At 43.1% G+C, this 25,210-nt stretch overlaps 1 long non-coding RNA gene across 1 annotated transcript in view; it reads left to right on the top strand.

Annotated features, from left to right (window-relative positions):
* The first annotated feature begins 286 nt into the window (after nt 1-286).
* The window catches only part of LOC132652218 (uncharacterized), a 65,323-nt gene continuing 40,399 nt past the window's right edge, over nt 287-25,210 (top strand). The window contains exon 1 of the long non-coding RNA XR_009589698.1: nt 287-372. This is a non-coding gene — a long non-coding RNA (uncharacterized LOC132652218). The remainder of the gene's footprint in view (nt 373-25,210) is intronic.

Genomic DNA, 25,210 nt, shown 5'->3' with positions numbered 1-25,210 from the left:
ATGACATTTGATCATTGACAGGGACGACTGAACTTAGGAGAAAAATTATTATTTTGAATCTTATATTTGGCCTAGTTTGATAAGACTTAAAAGCAGATTCCTTTTGGAACTCTTTGAATTTCGTGAACACAGTGAAGAAACAGGAATTAACAAAACCCGGAATCACCTAACATTCACTCACGCATGTGTTTACTCAGCAAACATTAAGTTCTGTCTAACTGTCATGTGGTGTTGTATCAGGAAGACACAGTTGGCCTCAGCGTTAGGGACTTTTAGACAGAGGCATCAGGAAACTACATGGATGATGGCAGGAAATTGGGGATGAGGACGAGGAGCAAGAGGTCCTGGCAGACGACCGGATGAAGAGTCCAGGTAGGAAAGTGCATGGAACATGGAGGAACGAAACACCAAAACACACCAGAACCACACAATCAAAGAGCAGGGGGCTAGAAAAAGTGAGCAGGGGAGATGGGCATGTTGTGACTCCTGTTGTCACTTATATGAAGGCTTTGTTTCCTTATTTGAATGCATTTAAAATGTTTTAAAGTATGGTGTGTGTGTGTGTGTGTTTTCACTAGTGAGTTCGGCGCCTGCAGAGGCATCAGATCCCCTGGAGTTGGAATTATAGGTGTCTGTGAAGAGCCGACTTGGATGCTAGGAACCAAATTCCAGTCAGAGCAACAGAGTAGGGGATGCACTTGCCCGCTGACCCATCTCTTCAGCCTCTTCAAGGGAAATTTAAAGCCATAGATTTCATGTGGTTTCATGTCTGCAGAATGATGTGTTTTTTTTTGTTTTTTTGTTTTTTTTTTCTTAAATGCACACACACAACAAGATAAGCACAGGTCGAAGATGTCCTTCATTAAAAATGAAATCTCTATGGTGTAAAAACTGTTTCACAACAGAATCCTAAGCAACACAGAGCAGATGAGCCCACAGGACTGGGGCTGCTGCAGGGGACTTGTTTAGACACCTCCCTGGCCAGTGTCCACAGGGGACAGCTGGAGTGGAACAATTTACAGTTCTATGTGCGAGAAGAGCTTGCAGTGTTGCCGGCTTTCCGCCAAGTACACGCTCCCCGCCCTCGCCCTCGTCTTTATTTTATTTTATTTTATGTTATTTTATTTTGGTGTTGGTGCCGTTGTGACGTCTTCACACATATGTCAAGAACAAGTTTTAAACTAGTGGAAGTGGCAGGCTGAGCTCGAAGGGTGTGCTAGGCTGTGCACCTTGTACTATATGGTGATGCCCTATTTTGAAAATAACTCTTACACTCCAAGGGACTTAACGTCAGCGGAACCTCACAGCCAGAGTTAATAATGTACCCTGAGGTCACACACTTGTGTATTCAAACTGTTTGTTTAACTTGCCTTTAAGAGAACAATGTAACAGGCAGCCTTAGTTGCCTTGGATTCCCGTGCAATCAACTTTTATAACCTGAGGTAGTGCATAATTGTATTCTCAAGTTATGAACTCTTCCATGTCCCCAACTGGAGTAATGTTGAAAGCCGCACCAATCCAAAGCTCCTATAAAAGGACAAAAGAAACCGAGTTCTGTGCTCTTGCCTAGGGGTAGACTAGACTTGGCTAGGTCTAGTCTGGGGCTGTGGACCAGAAAGTTAAGGCTTCAGTTCCTGGGAACCTGGATTTCTTCCCTGAAAAGCTGTGGTTACTGGTCCTAAGGCAGCAAGTGGGTTGATTTTTATTCCCACTGTCTGACTTAGTTCTCTGCTGGCCTTGGCCCATTCTCCCTCTGCAAATAGTAAGATGATGTAGTTCTTAATAAGCTTGCTTGGCATAAGACATAGGCATAAGACCTCCTGACCCCAGCTTTTCTGTCTCCTTTATCTTCTTATATACAGACTTTCCTACTTAGGATCTGGTCACTGAAGAGTGACCTGCTGGTTCAGGTCATAATGCATATGTCTTATGATAGTCATTTACCAAAAACATCAAATATAGGCTGAAAGTCTCCACATAAAATGTCAGATGCCACACACGGAGGATACTTCTCGGCAAACAGTGATGTTTGTAATACTATTTCTCATCTGGGTCACTGGGGTCAGTTGGAATCAGTGACTTCATCCCTTGTAAAACTCTGTTAAAGATTTCTGTAAAGTATCTCTCATTCCTTTGCTATGTGATGCTTTCTGGGATGTTATAAACACAAAGCAAAGCCCCTGGGTGGGGGCAGACTCAGACAAAGAGACAGATCATAAGACAGCATTCACTCAGACTCATACAAAAGACAGAGAGCAGTGGGCGACACACGGAGAGAGAAGTACAGAATTCAAGTCTGGGCTCACTGGAGGCTCAGTTACTCCAAGGGAACCTGTTTTTAATTTGTTTCCTTAGAGTGACATCAACACATTATTGGTGACTCTGAGTTATCACTAATCCATCAGAAACAAAAACAAACAAACAAAAAACAAGAACGACAGCCCTAGTAGCCATGTGAGATAAACCAGCATGAAGGAGGTCAGCCACAGGGTGGACAAGCAGGTATATAGCAGGACAGGGTCTTTAGAGAGTTTGGAAACCCAAACTGTCAGGGAAAGCATGCTTAGAACAAAAATAGACAAAAATGGAAAGTTGTGTTTCTCATGAGTAGTTCCGAACAGCAGATGGACTTTGAAGCTGCATGGTTCCCCGTGGTCCTACATCTGGCCTATTTCAGATCCATCTTAATTCTTGACACTAATTTTCTCAGGGTTTGGCCTTGGAATGATGGTTGATGCAGACCACCCTCTGTGGTGGTCCTCATCCTCCCTGCCCACTTACTGATATTCTTGCAATTTAATTCCTGACCCTTGACTGTGGGTGTGATGCTGTGACCCACGTTTAATTAATTGACACACCTTGGCAAAGCTGCGTTGGCCACTAAAGCCTCTTGTGGCCAGGGCATCCCCTGTTCTCTCCTGTTATGTCTGGCAGAGCAGGCCCATGTGAAGCTGGGCCTATTGCTTCTCCCAGCAGCCATATGGGTAAGTTTGGATACTCTGAGGCCTGACCGTGTCTAGGGATTGGGTGTAGAACTGGCTATTCCTCTAGCATATCCCTGAAGTGGCTATGGTCTCAAGCCAGTGGGCTCAGCCAAGACTCAACTTTGATTTTGCAAGAAACTGCTGAATGGTGGACCACAGCTGCACCTGCAGTCCCTAGACCCGTAGGACAGAGGATAAGCAAGGTTTCTTGTTTGAAGTTGCCAAGTATTGAGATAACCATTTAATAGACACCCAGTGCAGAATCTGTAAGTTCACCAGTGACTGATGGGCCAGCAGATTTATAGACATCTTAAAATTCCATTTGGAGTAAGGACTTTGGATCTGTGTAGGATGGAGCAGCCCCAAGCTCATTATTATAATTTTGGTAAAGTATCTTAAATGGAATTGTTTAGCTCCCCAAGCAACGGGCCTGGGTCCAGACTGAGTTTCTTTGTAACACACAGGCCAGTTCTCAAATAATCCTTTACTCAAGTTTTCCACAAACAGTAATTAATCATGTGCTTGGCTCTGAGGAGGAAAGGAAAATATATTGTTATTTTTACTCCCCATCCCCACAAATTTATACTGGAATGAAGTCAGTCTACAGAGAAGTAAGTTAAAATGCAGAGTGGAGGTGGGATGGCAGTCTTCAGGATCTGTGCTGTGCCCTGTGCTACTCCTACTAAAACCTCAGCCTGACCTACGAACTCTTTCACTTGAAATCTCTTGTTTAAAAAGCACGCATTAAGCTTGAAGTAACCACGTGTTCGGCATTTGGACACATTCCAGACTTCCCAGAGAGGGCCTGGAGACATAGCACAATTAGTGGAGTGCTTACCTAGCATGCACAAAGCCTCAGACTCAGTCCCCAGCACAGAATGGAAACGGGGTGTGGCCGTAGTCTGATACCAGCATCAGCATCCTTGGCCACAGAAGAGTTTTGAGGCCAATCTGGGCCACAGGAGTCAAACCTTGACTGCAAACAAACAGATTCCTGGAGATAAGCCCACACCAAGCCAACTCCTAACATGAGGCCAATGTCATGGGTACTGCCCTAAGTCCCATCAGCCAGTGAGTTGATCTTAAAGCTGGGATATATACACAATAGAGACAAGTAATATCACTATGGAAGCATAAAGAAACCATAACATTATGCTAGGTGAAGTAAGCCAGGCACAGGCAAAACACAGACCATGTCACTTATATATGTGTTCTTAAGAAGCTGAACCCATCGAAGTGGATGGTATGATGGCAGTTACCAGAGACAGGGAAATGGCAGAAATGGGGAGACAGTCACAAAGTGCACAGGTATTTCAGCAAGCCCAAAGGAGTAAATTGTTTGAAGTGATGGACATCCTGATTAATTTGGCCCAACTGTGTCTTGTATGACAGATTGAAGATTTACTTTGTACCTATAAATACATAATTAAAAAAATTTCAAAATTCACTTGAAAATAGATACATGAGGGCTGGAGAGATGGTTCAACATTTAAGAGCCTTGGCTGCTCTTCCAGAGGACCAGGGTTTGAGTCCCAGTACCCACATGGTTTGAGGGACCTGGCACCCTCTTCTAGCCTTCTTGAGTACTACAAGGAGGCACATAAGGTAAAATAAAATAAAAACTTAAAACAACAACAAAAACATACTGTTCTTAGACCCACTTCAGGTAGCTCACATCCATCAGAAATTCGTGTTTCAAAGGGTCTGATGCCCCCTGCTGGCCTCCACAGACACCTGCACTCACACAATACATATACATAACTGAAAATAGCAAAGATAAATCCTAAAATAAATAAATATGTGAGTCTTAACTTTTTGTTGCTGTGACCGAATTCCTGACATAAACAACGCAGGGGGTGATATTTTTTATCCCATAGTTCCAGAGGTTTGGGTCCCTTATGGGAGGAGGTTTGCTGTGAAACTGCCCACTCACATCCTGGCAAGGGGAAGCTGAGGCAGGAAGTTCTGTGCTAGTTCTACTTCTGAGTATGTTTCAACCCATCCCACCATTGCCTGAGATGTTGTCACTTACCTCCAGCGTGGGTCTTCCTAACTTGTACTGGATAGTTTTATGTCAACCTGACACAAGCTAAAATCATCTAAAAGGAGGGAACCTCAAGAAAGAAGTCGCTGCCACATGAGTGGGCTGTAGACAAGCCTATAGGGCATTTTCCTAATTAGTGATTGATGTGGGAGGGTCCAGGTCATTGTGGGTGGGGCCATCCCTGGACTGAAGGTCCTGGACTTTTTTAAAAAGCAGGCTGAGCAAGCCGGTAAGCAGCATCCCTCCATGGCCTCTGCTTCAGCTCCTGCCTCCAGGTTCCTGCCCTGCTTGAGTTCCTGTCCTGACTTCCTATGCTGATGAACAGTGATTTGGAAGTGTAAGACAAATAAACCCTTTCCAGCCCAGGTTGCTTTGGTCACAGTGTTTCATCACAGCAATAGTAAACCTAAAACACCACTTTAGTTCACCCTTTCTGGAAATATGTTTTGTTGTTGCTGTTGTTCGGTTTTGTTTTTTTGAGGCAGGGTCTCTCTGTGTAGCCTGGAACTCAGTATGTAGACACATTGCCCTCAAATTCACACTGCCTCTGCCTCCTGAGTGCTGGGATTAAAGGTGTGACACTAAATTCAGCACATCTGGCCATCCCTTTTATATATATACAATAATACTATAGCAGAATTTTCCTAACAAAATTATTCTATGTGGCTGTTCAAGTTATATTTTCTTCTATATGCACAGTTTTTCCACTGTAAAGTGAATTATGAAAAACATCCCTGACATCTCCTTCAGTGAGCTCTTATTAAAAATAAGAAATACATAAGCTATGATTACTCACAGTTTGAATATTATCGTTTTCTGTCACCTAAAAACAAATTAGATTTTTTTTTTCAGTTTTTAAATTAGCTAGTTAAAGCAGCAAGAGAGAATCTCTCTCAATATTTTAACTTCTACCCATTCCTGAGAATAAAGAGAAGAGAGAGTTGTATTAATATGTAACCTGTGACCACCCTGGGTAAGAATTTATTCACACAATAGATGAATATAGATGAATAGGTGGAATAAGTGGAAGTTTCAAAGCTTTTTGCCTCCTTTTGGGTCCAAAGAATAGAAAAATAGCTTATATCAGGAGATGAACGCTTATTCTGGTTGTAACCTGATTATTGAATTGGTTGTAACTGGATTTCCTATAAACCGGGAAAGAACTCTCTTTCTTCCTGAGAACAACCAATGAATCCCTAAAATACTCTGCCACACCCTTCCCAGCCCTTGGACATGGCCATGGAAAGTGCAAAAACCTTTAGTAACTTTCAGTCAAGTCTACATTAAACTTGTGTTATGCATGCGTGTATACATTTATTTGTATACGTGTCTATAGTGCATGCTTGAGTGTGTATGTCTGTGTGCATGGGTGTACACCTGTGTGGAGGCCAGAGACGACATCAGGTGTCTTCATCAATCACTCTTTATCTTATTTTCTTATACTTATTTATTTAATGTGTACATACATGTGCCTGACTATATGTATGTGCATCCTATGTGTGCAGTACCAGTGGAGGCCAGAAGAGGGCGCTATATCTCCTGGAGTTGGAGTTACAGCTGATTATGAGATGCCATGTGGGTACTGGGAACTGAACCTGGCTCCTCTGTCAATTAGCCAGTGCTCTAACTATTGATCCATCTAGCCAGGCTCGCCACCTCATTTTTCTGAAACAATGACCAGCTGGACCCTGGGATCTGCCTGTCTCTCCTCTCCCACCTTCCCATTCAGTGTTGAGGTGTGTGCTATCACAATAGACTATTTACCTGGGTGCCAGAGAACTGAACTCATGCCTCCAGGCTTGTGTAGTGAGCCCTTTACCCACTATTTCTCCAGCCTGTATCATGAATCTTTAACCTCAGCCTCTAGTGGAACACTCCTCTCCAGCAATATTATTCTTTTTTTTGTTTTAACTCTGGTCTATCTTCTGCTTTGTGGGAGCTGTAAGATAAAACTGTAGAGGCTGGAGAAGGAGGAGAGCACTTTTTATCATCAACCTCTCTTTGGCCTTCTACGGGCTGAGTCTCAGCACTGTACCTGTACCTCTTCAGCGTGAGACATTTGTGCATTTGTAATTGTTTGTTTTTATATTTATGTGTATAAATGTTTTGGATGCTTGACTGTCTATATATCACATGTGTATAGTGCCTTCAGCAGGCAGAAGAGGGTGTCAGACAACCCCTCCCACCCCCAAGGTACAGACAATTGTGAGCTGCCACTTGGGGATTGAACCCAGGTCCTCCAGAAGAGCAGCCAGTGCTCTTAACCACTGAGGCAGCTCTTCAGCTCCTTTGGGAGTTTTTCTGACCACTCTCCCTGGCATTCCAGGCCTCCGCTCTGCACCAGCTCCTGATGCAGGCAGTGTAGTTTATGGCCAAATTATTGCAATGGCTGTTCAGGCACACGTCTGTTCGGAGAGGAGCGAATCCCCTGCCTCCACAGCCGGCATTTGCACAGGTTTCTTTAGGCTGTGGATGTGTCAGTTTGCCTTTTGTTTTGAGGAAGAGATGCGTTTTGGCATGACAGGAACTCTTAGTATGTATTTAAATTAGTAGAAATCAGCGTTGTAGGCTCTAGGTTTTCAAATGCTCCCTTATTTGAGGATTCCCTAAAGCTTATGCCTCCCTTCCAACTCCTCAACTCCAGGTCAGGGAAAAGGAAGGTTGTAAGGGAAAGGGAACATAGCCCTCTTTATTTCTTCCTGTTGGGTAGAGTTGTAGGATTCTTTTTGGGGCAATACCAATATCCATTGTCAGGAAATCCAGAAGTTCAGGGAGCCAGCAAACCAAACAGCGAAAGCAACAGCAGGACAAATCAGCAGCGAGCAATCCTCCTCCTCTGACTCCTCCAAGCTGCCACCCTTTCTTCCCCTGGGCTATCATATTTATACTCCTCAAAGTCCTCAGAATTCAACTAATTCCAGCTGGCAAAGAGCCCATCTCAGAGCCCACCTGAGGCAAATAGCCTACTGCTGTGGACAATCTGAATCAGTCCTGTGTCTCACACCTGGGATTAAAACAAAAACAAAAAACATTTACATCCACAACACAGTCCCTAACACTAACCACTATGGACTGGGCAATCTATCAGTATTTTCCTCATCTGCTTTGGCAAGTCAACTAGTGTCTTTGTGCGGGTCTTGTTTACAAGATCACATTGTTGAGATTTCAACGGTGCAACTTCATTGTCATATATAAAAGACAGTCTTTCAGCAGACATCTTGGTCTTCTGGCTCGTACTGTCTCTAGGCCTCCTCTGATGAGAAAAATGAGACTTTCTCACTTTGACAGAGACAGAATTATGTAAACTGATGGCATGACTGCTCCAGGTAGGGTTAAAGGGAAGGTTTTTTATTGCAGACAAGGAGAGAACATCCAGAGGCATCTGGAAAAGCCCAGGGCAGAGAGAGAAAGGAGTAGACTGAAAATGTCAGTAGACTGGATGTGGCCATGAGAGAAGCAGGAAGCAAGGGCAGTGAGGTGGGGTGGCAAGAAGGGAGGAAGATAGAGAGAAAGAGACAGATCTGGAGAGCATAGCCAAAATAGCAAGGTTATAGGGAGAATGAGAAGCTGGGGGGAGGGAGGCCCCTGAGTTAGGGAAGTTTGGGGAGGGGAAGGGAAGCAAATTGGTAACAGGTACTTGTGGTACTGAGGGAGCTGGAGGCCAGCATGTGGTTTGGTATGCTAAGGGCATCACAGGGATAGTCCTTTGTCTCTCTGCCTTTTGGGATTTGGGGAAATGGAGTTTCTTTCTTACTTAGGATGTCTTTAGTTTTAGTCTGTCTCTTTGAATAGATTGAAAATGCGGAACTAGAGAGATTAGGCCCTGTGCATTTTCTTAGAAGGTTCTGGCCTTGGCTCTCTGAGCAAAAGGCCCTTGCTCCTTGCCATGCAGGCTTTGCCTTCTCTGCATCTCACTAGCTCTTCAACTTTCCTCATTATTAAATCAAAGCAACGTATGACTTGAAGCAGGCTGTTTCTGCCTCCTTCTCCCCTGACCGCTCTCCAGTGAGATAGGAAACTGAGAGCTGAGCTTCAGGGCAGGATTTAATGTGGTTTCAGGGAGTATGGAAAATGGGCTCAGAATCCAAGGGCAAGAAAGGAGGGGAGCCCATGGTAGGTGACTGAGTAATACATGGAAAACACAGGAAGGTGGAATGAGGAGGAGCCACACCAGAGGATAGGAGCGCCTGAGCCTGGAACAATGTCTGTGTGGTGGAGATTCCTGCCTTGGCTCCCCTCCGCGATGGGTTATGACCTCCATCTATAAGCTGAAATAAGCCTCTCTCTCACCAAATTGGTTTTGCTCAGTGTTTCTATCACAGCAACAGAAAGCAAACTGGGACAGAGATGTCCACAGTATTAGCTCTGGGTGAAAAGTCTAGACCCAGACCTAGAGGGCCGTGTTTACAGGCAGCGTGGCAGAGAAGCATGCCCTAATCAAGGGCACTGGTAAGAATCAGCCACTCCCCTGTTTGAAATCAGCAGTTTCAAATTCTCTACTGAAATGCAACCTAACAGGAAGACACCCCAGTCCCTATGTTCATGTACACCTATAAGTTATTCACATTTCTCAGAAACAGCCAACAGTTAGGTGGGAATGACAGGGGAATTCTGAACAGGAGAAACCCAATTTCTGTGTCCACTCATATTCTAGGTGTGCAAGAAAATTTCAAATTGAGAGCTTCAAGGAATGGTCCCCCTGGACACATAAAGTCTTCCGTTTTTCAGGTGAGAAAACAGAGGAAGTCACTCCCTGTCACTCAGTTTCTTTTAGTCAGAGCCCTCAGAACTTGAAAACTGCTCACTCTGCAAGAGTCAAGGTGTTTTGGGGGAACCTATGGCCGATTACACAAGGGCCCATCCCACTGCTGCTGCTGCTGCTGCTGCTGCTGCTGCTGCTGCTGCTGCTGCTGCGATGGCAAAAGAAGCCCGGAACAGACAGGCCTAGATTAAAGACTGCAGACTGTAAACAGGCCTTTGTAACAGGAAACTGGAAACAGAATGGCTTGAACCTACAACTCTGCAGTCGGGGGTTCCCTAGCTCTAATCCTCTTGGATTTGCGGTTTGAGGGTGCTAAGAGAGCAGAAAAAAGTGGAGGAAAAACTCTGGAATTTCCTTAGGACTCTTAACACAGGAAGTGTTAGTGTTCTTGGTTGATTGGTGTGTGTGTGTGTGTCTTAGTTCATTGTTTTGTAGAGAAGGAAGCCTGTACTTTTGGGGCAGTTGTGGTTGTTGAAAGTGCTGATAATTTTTATGTACTATGTCAGTTATAATATCAGTCTGTTCATGTGAATAATGAATATGGATAATAAAATAAACACTGCAAACTTGTATGTATTTACAAGTTTCTAAGCATAGAAAAACATAAAGAAAACTGAGTGGAGAGATAATTCAGCAATGAAGAGGGAGGCTTAGTCATGTAGAGAGCTTGAGCTTGTTTCTCAATACATGTGAGCACATATACACACATACAGGTCTAAAGAGAAAATCTTTAAGAAAATATAGAAAAGCATTGCTGGTTGTATCAGTTTTCCTTTGATTTTGTTATGCCTGGGAGTGGATCACTAAATACACATTTAAACAAAACCCGAAACCTTATGCTAACATAACACACATTTGCCATATATATTCTACTTATTAATAATTTTTTTTACCTTAGCATCATGTGATTCCAAAATTTTAATTAAATTAGATTCCAATAACTTATTTGCTTATTTTTATTTGAGTACCAAGCCAATGCTGTAGCTAGTAGCTAGGTTCTGTATCTTTAAGCCAGGTATACATTTTTAAAAACTTTACTTATTTTTGTTACGTGTGTATGAGTGCTTGCCTGCATGTGGGTGCACCATTTGTGTGCAGTTCCCACAGAGGCCAGAAGAGGGAATCAAGTCCCTTAGAACTGGAGGTACAGATGGTCATGAGACACCATGTGGGTGCTGGGAACTGAACCTGGGTCCTCTGGGAGAACAGCCAGCGCTGGTAACTGCTGAAGTATCTGGCTCTCCAGCCTCTAGACCTTTCTTTTCTATGTATCCATTTAGTGAGGTTCATTTCCCTTTAAACTTTGCTGCTATTGAATCCCACACATTTTGATGAGCTGTATTCATCAAAATACATACATATATAGCACAAAGTGCCTATTTTAATCTTCTTTTCTACTTGTTGTTATGTAGTGCATAATTTAATCTGCACATCTGAGAATTACTCTGGTTCCTTTCTGTTACTGATGTTTAGTCCAATTTCATCTTACTCTGAGAGAGACAGTGAGTGCATTATGATTCTTTTCTAAGATCTTTTTGTTGCTCAGAACATGGTCTACATTGGCAAGTGTTCCGTGTGAACTCCTGAGCTATGTGTAATATGCTGTTGGATGAATTCACCTCTAGATATCCATTGATCCTGTTGATTGTGTAGCTGAACTCAGTTTTTAAAAAATTATTTATTTATTTACTACTTACTTATTACAATTTATTCATTTTGTATTCCTACTGCAGCCCCTCCCTCATCTCCTCCCAGTCCCACCCTCCCTTCCTCTTTTTCCCCTATGTCCCTCCCCTAGTCCACTGTTAGGGGAGGTCCTTCTTCCCTTCCATCTGACCCTAGCCTATCAGGTCTCATCAAGGCTGGCTGCATCATCTTCCTCTGTAGCCTGAACTCAGTTCTAACTCCATGTCTTTTTTTTTTTTTTGTGGGTGGAAGCCTTTTAATATGTCCTGTGCTTTTTTCTTGATAGCAGGGCAGCGAACTCTGGTGAAGGGTGCTGCTGTGAGTAGGTACTGAGAAATACAGTGGCAAGGTGTGCCTGGGAAGCCTGAGCTCTCAGGCTTTCCAAAACTTATTCCTGCGGTTTCCACAGCAGTTCCCTCCCCTCTGGCCACTCAGTCTCAGGTAAAACCTGAACAGCTCAGTTTCTCAGGAGGGCAGAACATCTTAAGAACAAAGTATCTCACGATGGATGATTCCTTTCCCTGAGCTAGAAACATGAGAGAATTTTTCTCAAATACCCACTATAAGGATCAGATGAAGCTCTGAGTGGTAAAAGTGACAGTTGTATCAGGCCTGGCTGTGACTGGCGTTTTCAGTGTTTAGACTACGTCCCGTGAGCCTGCAGTCAGCACTGTGTGGGTTATAGGTTGAGCTTTCCATGCTGGCGCTGGTCCTGCTGAGGCCTCCTGGGTGCCTGTTTTCTAGTGGTGGCGGTGGCTAGGGAGTAGGGGATGCTTTGTTCTCTGAAGTCACCTGTTTTCCAGTTCATTCAACTCTCTGCTTACCACTAACTGAACAGCAGGAAGTGTCTCACATGCCCAACCAGAAGCTGGACGTCCATTTTCTGAGTTTCGAAATTTAGCCCTTTTGTGAAAATTTTCATTCTTCTGGGTTACAAGTCCAAGGCCTGCCTGGGCTGCAGAGGGTGTTCCGCACCATCCTAGTTAACTTGGTGAGGCCTTAAGTGAACAGCAAATAAACAAATAAGTCAATAAAATAAATAAACAAATAATCATAAAATAAGGAATAAGAAGAATCCAGCACGACCACACATGGTCCATCCCCAGTACAGTGAAACATAGAAGGAAGGGCTGGAGAGATGGCTCAGTAGCTAAGAGTGCTGGCTGCTTTTGCAGAGAGAGCCCTGTGCCCACATGGTAGCTCACAACGTCCTGCACTCAAGGGCCAGGAGAGACAACACTATATTCTGGCATCACATGGCAATCACACACCCACACCCACACACGCTGAAATAAGATTGAAATTGAAGAAAATATATTTATTTCCTCGCAAACAAGGTCACACCACCGTGTATGCCAGAAAGGCCTCCAACTCGATCCTTTCACAAGGCCACAGGTCCCACCCCACAAGGGTAGAGTTTTGGGGATTCAAGCACTTCTCCCAGCCTCACCTCTGATCACCACTGCCAGAGAGTTAGGTTTCAACACAGGCTACTGGAAGGACCAAGGCAACTTAAAGGATCAGTCCCCCAAACACCACAGAGCACCATGTGTTACTCCTGGTCCTAACTCACACCCACTCCCTCAGGCATCTGGATATGCCTGATGCTCCAGGAAGGAAAGTGGCTTTGTTGTGGCTGTTTGTGCCACTAAGGACTTCATGCTCCTGCGCTCTGAGGAGGAAAGGCACGCATAGAAGCAGCCTGGGATTTGAGCTTAGCACGGAGAACTGCTAACCCCCAGCTGTGTAACACGGGGAAAAGCCTTTAAACTTGTTTGCACGGTGGACAGATTAGCAACACGCCCAGCACAGGTTTGTTATTTCAAAAAAGATGGAAAAGATATTTATCCTCTTTTTTTGTTTTGTTTTGTTTTTGTTATTTAACATCATTCCTAAGGTTAGAGTCTGGTTCTTAAGGATTTTTCTAATACTCATAGATAGAAAATGCAAACCCAAACACAGGATGGGCTTTTACTGGTTCCCTTGACTCAAAATTAAAGAGGAGTGTCTGCTTCAGGAGAAGTTTGATCAGGCAGATGAATTGCTGTCCTCAGGTCCCATTGTCTATCTCTGCAGACCACTTGACTACCTGTGGCTTCATCTTATCTGCATATGACATCAGTAGCACAGTCAAATGCTGTAGACAACAGGCATCTCTGCTAACAAGAACCCATTTCTTTCTAGTAGGTTGTGTGCAAACCACAGGATTCCCTAACAGGACCTAGATAGATGGCATGCTCATTTCTAAAATGAACTGGCTAAATGACTGACTCAGTGTGAGTCACGGGAGCCTGCTCCAGAGTCTGGTGACATGGGATTGTGGGACTTCTAACCAAGAAGAGGGCAGCAGGCACCAGGATAGAAATGGTGGGGGCATTCTACTGAGACACTTAATGTTTCTGGGATGACACCATTTTCTTCCGAGTGTGCTGGACTCCGGAGAGGCTTTCAGAGAAGAAACTGCCTGTTTGCTCTAAAGTCATCTTCTCCTTCCCCTTTGTTTGTCTGAAGCTCATAATTATAATATGCTGTACATCTTTCCTCCTTCTGGCGGCTGGTGGCTCCCCATCTGCTTTGAATTGAGTGATGTATAGGAAAGCCACATTTTTCCTAGGGAGGAGCATGGTGAACCTCTCACTGGGCCTGCTTAGCACATTCTTAGTTTCAGCTTTAGGGGAAGATTTATACATGGCAGGAGCCAGCATTTGCTCTGAAATTCCACAGATGATTTAAGGTTTCATTAAGCACTTTTCCATGGCTCAACCAAATGTCCTCAATTCACAATGCTCTTCTGATGCAGGTAGACTTAGCATTTTACAGGCATAGTATGAGTGGGTTTGTATTTTTCTTAAGCTAATTTTTTATATACTTGTTCATTTTAATAGTCTTGCTAAAAGCAGCCAATGAAAACTTAAATAACATTTGTTTTCTGAATCCCGTTAAACAATATTCACAGATAACCACTCATATTTGTTTTTAGTATCAGTTCCACAATGGTAGGAAGAACGATTCACTTTTATAGAATGTTCTCTCGTGCATTACAACACATCAAATCAAACCTGGAGCTACTCTTTTGAAGGAGACAGAACATTCAAGAAATCCAGAACTAGTCCAAATGTAGATGATGGCTGACCTTGGGTACCTAGCTCTAACATAAAGCTTGGGAGCATGGAGGAAGAGGAGGCCTAGAGATAGTAAGAGCCAGAAGACCAAGATGTCTGCTGAAAGACTGTCTTTTATACATGACAGTGAAGTTGCACCGTTGAAATCTCAACAATATGATCTTGTAAACAAGACCCGCACAAAGACACTAGTTGACTTGCCAAAGCGGATGAGGGAAATCTCATAAGGCCCCACCCCTAGATAAAGAGCCGCAAGCAATGAATGGCTGATTGACAGGGAGGATCAGTGTTCTCCGGGGACGAGGCCCCTGATCGCTTGTGCAGTCCCACGTGGCCAGCCCTGAGCACACAGGTATGTGAGCAACAGCGCATAGATGCTACATCTGTATGTGTGAAAGAAACAATAGTTAGAGAGCAAGAGGCCATGATTTTAAGAGGGGCTGGAGGAGAGAGTAGAAAGAATGGAAATACAGTACTCACGTATAAAACCCTCAAAAACGTTTTAAAATTTAGATAAAAATATGGTTGTTCTAAAAAAGTGGATTTCGCTGGGTGAGGTGGTACACTCCTGTAACCCCAGCACTCAGGGAGGCAGGGGCAGGTGGGTATCTGTGAGTTCGAGGCCAGCCTGGTCTACAAAGTGAGTCTGGGACGGCCAAGGCTGCACAGAGAAACCCTGTCTCAGAAAAAAGAAAAAAAGAGGGGAGGGGAAGAGTAAATTTTAGAATGTGGGGTATCGTATCTGCGTCTTTTTTTATTTCAGACTCTGTAATTCTTAAAAACATGAAAACAGTGGGATAATATGACAACTCTACTAAGAGTTTGCAAAATACAATGGAAGGCTTTCAGCTTTTATTTCATTTTGTTATGTTTGTTAGTTTGTTATTGTTGGTGTGACTGTGTTGTCCCAATATTAGGTGCTGCTTGGTTTCATTAAAGATCTGTTAGTAAATGCATAAATGCATACACTAGCTGACTGATTCAAGTTCCTTTTATTTTTTTCCCATAGAACTTCCTTTTTTTTCTGTTATTGCTGGATCTCCATTATTCAGTTTTTCCATCAGTTAATAAAAAGGTAGATTTTCTTTGCCTTCAGTAACTGATGCCTGCTGAAATGGCAAAGAACAACATTTGCCCAGGAATCTGGTTACTGGGACAGTCGATGATACCTGCAGGGAACAGCCAGTCCCCTCCCACAATCTGTCCATGCGCTGGCCAGGTGAAAAAGGAACAGTCTCCCTCGTGTGCACCCATGATGTGTAAGGCTGGGTGCTCTGTAGTATTTCTGTCTAGTAGCTGTGACGGGCTTTGCTTTAAGCCTGGCTGAATCACCTTGTAGGATTAGTGGATTTTCCCTGAAAAACATTTTTTTTTTCATCTCACATGGATTTCAACTCCCAAGCCTGTGCTTAGGATTAAAGGAGTTCTATGTCCAGTGTTTAGAAGGGTGCTGGCAGACGCCCGGTACTCTGTGAATGTTTACAGTAATTACAGAATGGAGTGAACCCCAGCAAGATGGAGCCAAGACTCTGGAGTTGATCTTGCTTGATTTTTATCTTGGCTCTTCCTCCAGCCAAGCCTATGATTCTACCTGGGCTACAAGTCTTGCCTTTGTAGATTTAGTGCAGTAACAGTCCCAGCATCACAGAGTGTCTTTGAATTTGAATGAGATAATATATACAAAGCACTGAGAACAGGGCCTAACACATGGAATCACTACACAAATGAAATGTGGTTATTGTAGACAGCATCTGGGGTCCATTACAATCCTTTAGAGCATGTAGAAGACATTTACTTTGAATTTACATGAGTTCTAAAAGAGATAGCCCTGTGGACAGTTGGGTTTTACCCTTAAATTAGCTATGCTTGCTTTATTTATTATTTATTTAAGAGACAGGGTTTCTCTGTGTAGCCTTAGCTGTCCTGGACTCACTTTGTAGACCAGGCTAACCTCGAACTCACAGAGATTCATCTGCCTTTGCCTCCCTGAGTGCTGGGATTACAGGCATGTGCCACCACACCCGGCTTGCTATGCTTTATTTTAAAAATCAAGGACTGTATGGTGATAAATGGTTAAATCCACCTAACAAAGATAAGTAAATATACATGTTCCAAGTGTGAGATAAGGTTGAGGGGACTAATCCTGAAGGAATGAGTTTTATGGATTAAGAACAGAGGGGAGTATTGGAGGATGCATTTTGCCTTGGGTCACTCCCTCTGCAGGGACAGTGCCCTGGGACAGCCGCCAATGTTTTCAGAGTGTGCACTGGAAGGCTCAGGCTTCTGCCATCCCCAGGCTGTGCACCTGGTACAAAAGGACCCTGAAAGGAAACACTGCTATAGAAATGGTGAAAACACAGCTGATGGGCCTCACGCTGAGCTCGTGAGTCCGGTGTAACTGGCCGACAATTGGAGAAAACTTTGTATTTTATTTTCCTTTATAGTTGTGTTAGCACTGGCATTGAGTAAAACCAAAACTTCCTTAGTGGAAAGATATTGGGGAAGACTGACTTCTGCCGAACTGCAAATTGGAGGTGGGATGGAAAGTTCTGCGATAACATAATGGAAGGACAGCAAGATGGAGACCAGGGAGGGAGCCAATCCAATCATTCCCCAACACAGCTTTAGAGTCTTCGAAGGATTGTTACCCTGGGCAGGTCTGTGCCACGCTGTAGCTACCAGTCACCCTAGCCTTCCAGACGACATGCTCAACAGCTCTACTGTGTAAGGGAATATGCTTCACCTCAGAAAACTGTCTTATAGAAAAAACTGAGCTGTCTCTTCATCTGCCAAGAAATGAGATCAGGTAGGAACTCAGATCTACCAGATATGAGTGGGGTGATGGAAACAGTGAATATATGGACAGACACAGCACATCCTATTGAGATATTTTCCTTTACATTCTTTCTTGTAAAGCTGAAGTGTATCTAAAACAGTCATTATGCCATGATATTTTATGGAGAGACAACATAGACAAAGCTGGCTCAGAGAAAGGAAAAGGAGAAGGGGAGAGCTTTGTACTTCATCTGTATCTCTGTCTGCCTATCATCTATCTATATCATTTATCTATTAACTTATCTATCATCTATATTATCTTATCTTATCTATCTATCTATCTATCTATCTATCTTTTATCATTTATCTATTTGTCTGTACTGTCTGGTTTTGTGTCAACTTGACACACGCTAGAATCATCAGAGAGGAAGGAGCCTCAGTTGAGGAAGTGTACTCGTGATATCCAGCTGTAAGGCATTTTCTTAGCTCCTAATCAATGGGAGAAGGCCCATCCCATGCCTGGGCACCATGAGGGATTAGTGGGTTCGATAAGAAAGCAGGCTGAACAGGCCAGGAGAAGCAAGGCAATAAGCAGCATCCTTCAAGGCCTCCGTATCATCTCCTGCTCTAGGATTTTACCTGGTTTGAGTTCCTGTCCTGATTTCCTTCAGTGATGAACAGTGATGTGCAAGTGTAAGCCAAATAAACTCTTTCCTCCCCAGCTTGCCATTTGATGATCATGGTGTTTCATCGTAACAATTATTTCTGTATATATCTACTTATCATCTATCTATCTATCTATCTATCTATCTATCTATCTATCTATCTATCTATCTCTATCTCTTTCTCTCTCTATCATATAACTAGCTAGCTACAAAATTAGGCACTAGGTAAGAAAATACTGAATAAGAAATACATGAGATATATAGAAAACAAATGGAAAATTCCAAGCATAAGTTCAAACACATTGCTAATGGTATTAAATGTGAATGAAGACAGATATCTTCAGACTGGATAAAAACATACTACGACATCAACAAAAGCTATGCATAAGAGCCACACTAACCGTGATCGTGAGTTCATATGTGCAGCTGCCCTGCTGTGTCCTGAAAACATTTACTCCTGTCCGCCTCCCCTGGCTCTTGCACTCTTTCCTCCCCTTCTTGAGCCTTGGGAGGAAGGTGTGTGAGGTTTTCTGTACTTTGATAACATCGTTGCTCATCACTTTCTATGTTCCACATTTTTCAGTTGATTCCACCTAACTACAGAGACTTTGTTATCTAGGATAAGCTTGTTCTGAGCTATTTAACACCAAAGCAATACTTGGAGGGTGAGACTCTTCCTTAAGACAACCCTAAATCCTTCTGATAGACTAAAACCATGGCAAATCGATCACTGCCAGGCAGCTCTCTCTTACTGATTTTCCACCATCGTAAATGATACACCCTTAGGGAGGCCATTACCTCACTTCTTCCGCTGTGCTTTCTAAGGAAGTTCTGGGGCCATCCCTGGGTGGTTCTTCAAGGAGCCAGTCCTTACTGGATGTTCAGGTGTTTGTTGCTCTCACACAGACAGCTGCTGTTCTCATTTAATGACTTTGCAAGAAACACAGTAACTCTTTTTGTCATGGCTTGAGTTTTCATCTGTCTTGAACACACACTGTTTTTTTTTTTTTTTTTTTTTTTTTGAGCATAGGAGAGCAAGCCCTCTTCTGGAGATTAAGCCAAATGAACATAAATCCTTCTGTAAAGAGATAGGAAAATCCTGCACAAAGAATTTTAATATAGTTACAAAATAATGAGAATCTCTGTAAAAAAGAGACTAGTGAAAACAGTCTAAATGTCCTTTGGACAGCAATGAAGCTTAAATTCGAATTTAACACATCTTTATTGTAATCTTTAATTATAGAAGTTGTGGGAAAGATAGCCAACCAGAAGCCATTTACTAAAACATTTAAAAAAGGGTGGGTTCAAGATAAATATTAAAATGTCCAGACTAATCATTCTTTATGGAGATAAAAGCTTTGAATGTTTTCCCGGCGTGGCCTGAAGCAAATGGAGGAGCTAGTCAGGATCCAAGTAAACCAGCCCCTCAGAGTCACTGACAGCCATGCCCTTCTATGGCTCTCAAGAGACAGGCCTGCGAATCCATGTCTGGGCATCTTTTGAGCAGGGACACTCATGTCTTCCCTTCTGCTCTGACTGAGGGCGTACAGAGGGCATCGCCTTCAACAGCAAGAGATGTGCTAGCTCTTCAACATGACGTCGCCAGCTTCTCCTTTCAGGGCAGAGACCAAGCAGGCTTACCGTGACACAGAACCTCAGTGTGTGCAAGCACATTCACTCCACGGTTCCCTTATGGACCTGGTGGTTAAGGAGAACAGATTTTATTTGCTTTTGAAGACACTTCATTATTTTATGCAGTTGTGTGTTTTGCCTGCATGTACGCCTGTGCACTGCAGGTGTGCAATACCCGCAGAGGCCAGAAGAGGGCTCCAGTCGGATCTGCTGTTACAGAGTTACAGTTGGTTGTGAGCTGTCGCGTAGGTTCTGGGACTCAAACCCAGATCCTCTTCCAAAGCAGCCAGCGCTATTAACGGATGAGCGAGCTCTTCAGCACCCACAAAGCTTAGTTTTCGCGCATAAAAGTGTTGACTGTTCAGGTGTCTTGGTTCACAGCCCTGAAGCCTTAATTCTGCTGAATAGTTTCCAGTGACCACGTCTCTGCTGTTTTCAAAGATTCAGCGTCTGACCAATAGTCCCCGGTTATTTTATACTTAACCCAGATGACTAACAGTATGGGCACTATATGCTTTATGATGTTGCAAAACCAAATCCCAGCAGACGAGCACAGCTGTCGCTCATGGTAGCTCGCATGCCCACTAGAGTGAGGTAACTCTCAGAGAAGTTTTGTCGTTTGTTTATTCTCCACCTGAGGATTGATTCAGGCTGTCCCTGTTCAGGGAATTGTCATCTGAATTTGTGTAGGGCTGATGACAGAGTGGGTGGAGAGAGGGAGGGAGGGAGAGGGGAAGAGAGAGGGAGGGAAGGAGAGAGAGAGAGAGAGAGCGCCTCAAAGTCATGCTCATGTGCCTGAGTCCTGTTATTTTCTAGTCAACAGCTAGAGTGGATTTCTTGACTACCAAGTAGCCAGGTAGCTGGGGGCTGTAGAAAAATCTACGGACATCTAGTAAACAATAGCATACTCTGTCACTTTCCATGGCACCCCTGCAAATACAGTTAAAAAGTAGATTGGCTAGTCACATCTCCCACTAATGAAACATTTTAAAAAATTGAAAACATTATTTTTATTTTAGTGTATGGCATTTTGCTTGCATGCATGCATTTTGCACCACGTATGTGCAGTACTCACTGAGGCCAGGAGATGGCATCAGATTCCCAAGAACAGGAGTTACAGATGCTAGGAACTGAACCCAGGTCCTCTGCGAGAACATTTTAACTGCTCCGCCATCTCTCCAGATTTTATAGTCTCATAATAAATTTCACTAACTGGTATCGGGGAGCAGTAATGCAGGTCTGCAATCCCAGCACTCAGGGAGGTAGAGGGAGGTGGATCTCTGTGAGTTTGACCTCAGCCTGGTCTACAAAGTGAGGTCAGGACAGCCAAGGCTACACAGAGAACCCCTGTCTCAAAACAAAACAAACAAAACTTCCAAAAGCACCTCCCAAAGAACAAAAACAAACAAAACAAAACAAAATTTCAGTAACTGGTATGTAAAAATCACTCCATCTGTTAAACAAAAGCGTCTTTGCCATTTTTTGGTTTTTATTTTAGATAAAACCCCAAATCCTTTGGGGAAATTTAAAATTCTTTCAAGATAATTTTTCTGACATCATTGCAGGAATAAAATCAAACTGATACATTAATTTAGGAAAAAAATGATATTTGATAATATTGCCCTTTCAGTAAAGAAACAGGACTGGTTCTAATTTCTATATCAATAAAGTTTAATTTTATGTAAGAATTCAAGTAATTATCAATAGACATCTTAGTTTTTTATTTTTTAATTTTTTTTTAAAATTCTTTATTAATTACACTTTATTCACTTTGTACCTCCCCCAGTGGTTTCCTCCCTCCTCCCGTCCCAATCCCTCCCTTCCTCCACCCTCTGCATGCATGCCCCTCAACATCTTAGCTTTTTAATTGTCTTTTGTGAATGGGATTTCTTGTATATACTTCTTTAAATTTGATTATGAGAATAGAAATGTCTCTTTGAAAAGTAAACCAGGTAAACAGATTGGAAAACTTATCATGAAAACATACTTTAAAAAGGCTGAAGAAATGGCTCACTCAGTACCATGCCAAGTGCACAAAGATAAAGATCTCAGAGCACAGGGTCCGTGTGCTGTCCTGGGCACAGCGGCCCATCTGCAGCCCCAGCACTCGGGCAGAGTCAGGGCAGAGACAGAGACAAGCAGATCCCTGAAGCTTATTGCCAACCAGCCTATGCAAATAGATGAGCTCTGGGTTTAGTGAGAGAACCTGAAAATAAAGATACAGAGCTATGGTGGTTTGAATGAGAATGGCCCCATTGGCTCATAGTTTTGAAGCTTGGTCACCAGGGAGGGACACTGTTTGAAAGGATTAGGAGGTGTGTCCTTGTTGGAGGAAGTGTGTCACTGGGTGTGGACTTTGAGGTTTCAAGAGTGTCCTCTCACTTCCTGCTTCCTGATGATCTGGATGTAGAACTCTCAGCTACTTCTACAGCACCGTGTCTGCCTGCATGCTAGCATGCTCTCTGCAATAATGACAGTGGAGCAAACCTCTGAAACTGTAAGGCAGCCTCAGTTAAATGCTTCCCTTTTAAAGAGTTGCCATGGCCGTGGTGTCTCTTCACAGCCACAAGACAGTGACTAAGACAGTAGCAACTGAGGGAAGACATTCAGCTCTTCCCTCTGTCCCCTATAAGCACATAAAGCAGCTACATCCACCTACACCGGCAAGCACAAGCACCTCAGAGTACACCACACAGCACACCATGCACGCATCTTCTCAAAAGAACAAAAATATAAATGGAAATGTTAATTCTACAATAAAATTATTTAAAATCGCTAGCAAATATCACCTACCAAGTTGAAAATCAAATTACATGATTAAATTTCTGGGTAAACATAGAATGCTAAAACATATTGCTAGTAAAAATAGAAACACAAGAGAAACAGGAAATCCAGGAAAATAATGAAAATTAAATTAAATAAATGGCACCCAAAGCCATCCCCTTTCTACCCTTTCTAAGCCTGGGGAGGATGATCGTCAGGCTGGTTCCTCCCTACTCTCCTGTTACACAGTATTCTGTATCGAATTGTCAGGGCAATGAGTAAAAGCCAGAGCAGCTCACCCTCTCTCACGAGGCTGGGAAAACATGCATGCCCAGCCCCAGTGACAGAAAAGGCAAAAACAATCACTGAACAATTTCACGTATGCTTTAGAGATGAACAGTCCATAGTAAACCTAAAATACTGAGCTACTAGCTTTCAAAACGAATTGACTTTAATGTTAACATTTTAGTGAGTGAGTTAAACCTCATAAGATCATTATCATCACAAAAGTTCATTGGGATGAATGATGTTTCGTCTTCCTCTCTTTCTGTACATGTAGATCCACAGTGCTTCTGAGTGAAGGGATAACAGATATAATTTAAATTAATGTAATGAGTTCCCATAGAACTGTCTTGACACAACAACAATATGAGTAACTTTTTACTATATGACAAATCCTTTGCAGTTTCTCTCCACTGCTTTGTTTTCTGTATTGTGGGGGAAAGACCGAGCTTTTAGATAATTGATCATGAGAATTGAGTTTTTATTTCAGGGCACCATGTGTTTTTGATGAAAGAATTAAAAAAAATAAAAAAGCATGACACTTGTTAAACAAGCCAAAAAAAATTTCTTTCCATTAACAAAATCCCTCCCTCACAAACTGTTTATGTCACTAAAATTTATTAGCACTTTTGTCTATAAAAATAAAAACATGCCAAAAAGCAAACAAACAAAATTATCTAATTCAGACACTCATTTATAATAATTTAATTTCAGACTTGAAGTTGCTTATGTAGTTCTCTCTGCTGGCTAGCATTCATAGTACGGGAAGTTGCTCTGCAAGCTTCTGGGTAGAAAGTCATCAATAGTCTTTTCGTTGAACCCTGAGAGCTGCAGTAATGAATGGCACAATGGGCTATGAAAATGGCCGCAATAAAGACTCAAATGTTACAGGGTAAACGACCTCTTTCTGCATTTTGAAAACACATGCTGCAGATCTGTCCAAGAACCCCTGGTTGGGGAGTTCACAGGCCCCTTGCGTGAACCTCCTACTATTATTTTGCTAAATGGACGTCGACTAAAACTGCCCTCTGCATTCATATCCTTTTACCCAAATACTCAGCAATCTCAGACCTCATCAGAGATGTTTCTTTGTGTGGTGGATGGTGGCTAAGTAGGAAACTCACAACTGGTCAAAGTGCAGAGGATAAGTGACTGTGGAGGGCTCAGCCATAAATAAGGACATCTGTACCATGCCTCTCTCCACAAACTTCAGAGTCCGTCAGTGAAGAAGGGTAGAGAGATTGTAAGAGCCAGAGGTCAGGGATACCTTCTGCCTATTCCCTGTACTCACAGAACTCACGCCTACACAAGACCCACCTAAGATCCGGTCAGTCAACATCCCAGCATGGAAGGAAAGGAGCTGGTGATCCCCTATCCCTAGCTAAATTAACGGCTGCTGGGGGAGGAGGAGTCAGTTTTCTTTAAGAGCGTGACCCTGGTGAGCTGACCATGATCTAGTGGACGACCCTAAACCCAAGTGTATGGGCAGCATTAATTGGACAAGATGGGTTTATTAAAAATCAAAGGTAATAAAGTCGGAAGGATTATCTTTTTTAGGTGTATAGATTTCATTATGTTTATCATATCTTATAGGTCTATATAAGTGAGTATATCTTTTGTCTTTCTCCTTCTGGGATATTTCACTCAGAATGATCTTTTCTAGATCCCACCATTTGCCTGCAAATTTCATGATTTCCTCCTTTTTGATTGCTGAGTAGTATTCCATTGTATAAAAATACCACAATTTCTGTACCCATTCCACCGTTGATGGACATCTGGGTTGTTTCCAGGTTCTGGCTATTACAAATAGAGCTGCTATAAACATGGTTGAGCAAGTGTCCTTTTTGTGTACTTGAACAAACTTTGGGTATATACCTAGCAGTGGTATAGCTGGGTCTGGAGGAAGCACTATTCCTATTTGTCTTAGATGATCAATCCTCATTTAGAAAGACAGATGGGATGTGCATTGAACGTATGACAGGAGTCTACTGAGCGCATCTGAAAGACTCTAACTAGCAGTGTTTTCAAAGCAAAGACTCATGACTAAACCTTTGGCAGAGTACAGGGAATCATAAGAAAGAAGGGGAGTTAGTCTGATGGGGAGAGGATAGGAGCTCCACAAGGACCAAATATATCTGGGCACAGGGTCTTTTCTGAGACTGACATTCAACCAAGGACCATGTATGGATATAACCTAGAACCTCCACTCAGATGTAGCCTGTGGTAGCTCAGTAACCAATTGGTTTCCCAAAGTGAGGGGAACAGGGACTATTTCTAACAGGAACTCAATGACTGGCTCTTTGGTCTCCCCACCCCCGAAGGGAGGAGCAGTCCTGTTAGGTCACAGAGGAGGGCTTTGCAGTCAGTCCTGAAGATACCTGATAAAACAGGATCAGATGAATGGGGAGGAGGTCCCCCCTATCAGTGGACTTGGAAAGGGGCACGGTGGAGATGAGGGAGGGAGGGAGGGACTGGGAGGGAATGAGGGATCGGGA

The sequence above is a fragment of the Meriones unguiculatus genome, chromosome 2 (genome assembly GCF_030254825.1).
Source record: "Meriones unguiculatus strain TT.TT164.6M chromosome 2, Bangor_MerUng_6.1, whole genome shotgun sequence".
Classification (NCBI taxonomy): Eukaryota; Metazoa; Chordata; class Mammalia; order Rodentia; family Muridae; genus Meriones; species Meriones unguiculatus.
Note: the sequence above shows the minus strand (reverse complement) of the source record. Positions and strands in the feature narration are given on the sequence as shown.